A 2,415-nucleotide genomic window follows, 5' to 3' on the forward strand; every position below is an offset into this window, starting at 1 on the left:
CGCACACACACACACACCCCTACTGGTGCAGGTGAACTGTAAGGACAATTTGTCTGTACCAGTCACAGTGGTGAATTATGGGAGCACCCCTTTCCACTTGTTCTACAGACCGGCTGAATGTGTCAAAAAATCTTTTATGAGCCACTCAACTAAGATCTCAGTTAAAATTGTGTATACACACTACAGAACTCTAAATATAATGACCTGACTTTATGCAACATTAACAGGACATTGATAATTAGATAGATAAGCCACGCCCCTGACATAACAGTACATTATAAGCACCAATGAGAATTGCAAGGACATTTAAAATAAGACTTCATAGAATGTCCCTAAAATATATTAAAGTACCCAAATGAACATCAAATGGATTAATTCACACCCTGCAATTATGGTAGTGTTCATTTGTCATGAGCACAGGCACAGACTAAATCTGTCCAAATATGAAAAAAATAATAATCAAATAGAAATATGGTCAGCAATATAGTGCTTGTTCATTACCAATGTGGTAATGTTTACCTATACAAATTAATTTGTATAGGTCTATTTTAATTTGTATAGGTCTATAGAACAAATAAACGACATTGTCTTTTGCAATTTTTATTTTTTGGAGCAAACCAAAACACAGGCTCTTATCAAGCTTAGTTTTTCAAAACAGTTTGACTAAAACCTTTAAACCCAAGTTCTTCTAGGTACCACACAATACACATGACTCAACAAAACAAAACATCCTACTTAAAGATATTCAAAAGCAAACAGATCTTTCTTTGAAGCAGGTCTTAAGAACACTATTCTACTCAAATTTTAAGCCTGAAGTCTTTTCAAATTAAGTGATCACCAAAGAGCTCTACAAAAGCATTGTGCCTAATTTCAACTAAAGGTGAAGCTCAACTTAAAAAAAAAGAAATAAAAAGACAAACAAATTGTGATACCTTTAAGCAAACATATTACTAGAACAATTTTTGCCTTTTCAACAAACTGAAAATCAAATCTTCTGAATTACTTTGAAAATGATTAAGAGTTCAAGTTTTGTTGAGTCTACTCACACATCAATCTTGGACCAACTTAGAAATCAGAGCACATTATAGAAAACTACTCCAAAAATAAGCAAGCAAACAAAACCAAAAAAAGGTGAAGCTTAAAAACAAAACATCTTTTCCTGTAAATGTTACTTTTAACAGCACATGATCTCTAATACAATGACCGGTTTATACTACCTAAGAGGTGAACTTCGGGGTTTTTAATTTTTTAAACAAAAGAATGCTTGAAAGTTCTTAAGGTTTTGTTTAGAGCATCTTGGCTCAAAATTTATCTGACATTTTTAGCTTTTTTTTTTTCTTTTTAGTCACGCCACGATTTCTAACAAAGTCTCTTATGTTCTGAAGTGAGCGATTTATTAATGCAGGATGTTCTGCCTGTTGACATTGTTGAATTTCAACAAAACTTGCCAGCTTCCCAGTGTCAATGTGTTTCTGAAAATGTTTCAACACCGCTGCAATTTCTGTAGGAGACCAGGGCCATTTTTGATTTCTCTGAGGATGGTCCTTTTCAGGATAATCTACAAACAAGAGAGACAATTTTACTTTTTAAAATATAAATCATATGTGGGAGTGTGCTATAAAAGTATGCTTGTGATAAAGTTTTACATTCCAGTTCTGTTTATTGTGTCCATTGAAGAGAACCCTTTGACAATTTGATTTCTCAATGTGCATTTAGTCACCACATGAATCAAATATGTATCCACCTAAAATTATTTTTCTCCAATTTTTTTATTATTAAATTGATTACCAAGTTGTGAAACACTGCATTTATTACACATAGAAATCAAGAAGCTACAACCCTGGTGTGTCAAATATAAACTATCACTCAAAGCTTCATTTTATATTACACTGCAAGCTTTATTACCTGTTACAGAACAAGGTCATGCTTGTCATGATTCATATTCTGTCCTGTCGATTCTGTGTTTAAGCAGTGTATTACTTGTTCATAATCAGCAACTAACTTTGTAAGATTGTTTCAGCCTTATTTTTTTTTAAAAATGTACAGACCCAACCACTTCTCTGTATGTTTCTTACTGGGCTTTTTAAAGCTCAGGATAATACTCAATTCTTGTAACATGTTATGATGAGCCTTAAGTCAGAATCTCTAAACCTTACCACTAAATAAAGAACCACCATGAATAGGAAGACAGCCATACCATCTTGGGGTTCTGAGGGTTTTTCAGTTGGTGGAATAATCTCCTTTTCCTTTCCTGCAATAGATTAGTAATACTTCAGGCCAACAAAATAAAAAATACAAAATTTCAAATCAGTTACTAAATATCCAGTGAAAGGTTAATTGAAATAAGTCATACCAGAAGAGGTCCCAGGTAATTCATCAGGAGATTGAGGTTTTCTGCATCCTGTCAAATTAGAG

General features: G+C 33.2%; 1 protein-coding gene across 1 annotated transcript in view; it reads right to left on the reverse strand.

Moving 5' to 3' along the window:
* Positions 1-584: 584 nt before the first annotated feature.
* Positions 585-2,415, reverse strand: part of LOC106940678 (uncharacterized) — a 7,463-nt gene continuing 5,632 nt past the window's right edge. Inside the window, exon 7 of the mRNA XM_015023483.1 lies at positions 585-1,243. The gene's annotated coding sequence lies outside the window, so the exon portion shown is untranslated. The remainder of the gene's footprint in view (positions 1,244-2,415) is intronic.

Source organism: Poecilia latipinna, unplaced genomic scaffold (genome assembly GCF_001443285.1).
Source record: "Poecilia latipinna isolate Pla-1442-1.1 unplaced genomic scaffold, P_latipinna-1.0 Scaffold3317, whole genome shotgun sequence".
In the NCBI taxonomy this organism is placed as follows: domain Eukaryota; kingdom Metazoa; phylum Chordata; class Actinopteri; order Cyprinodontiformes; family Poeciliidae; genus Poecilia; species Poecilia latipinna.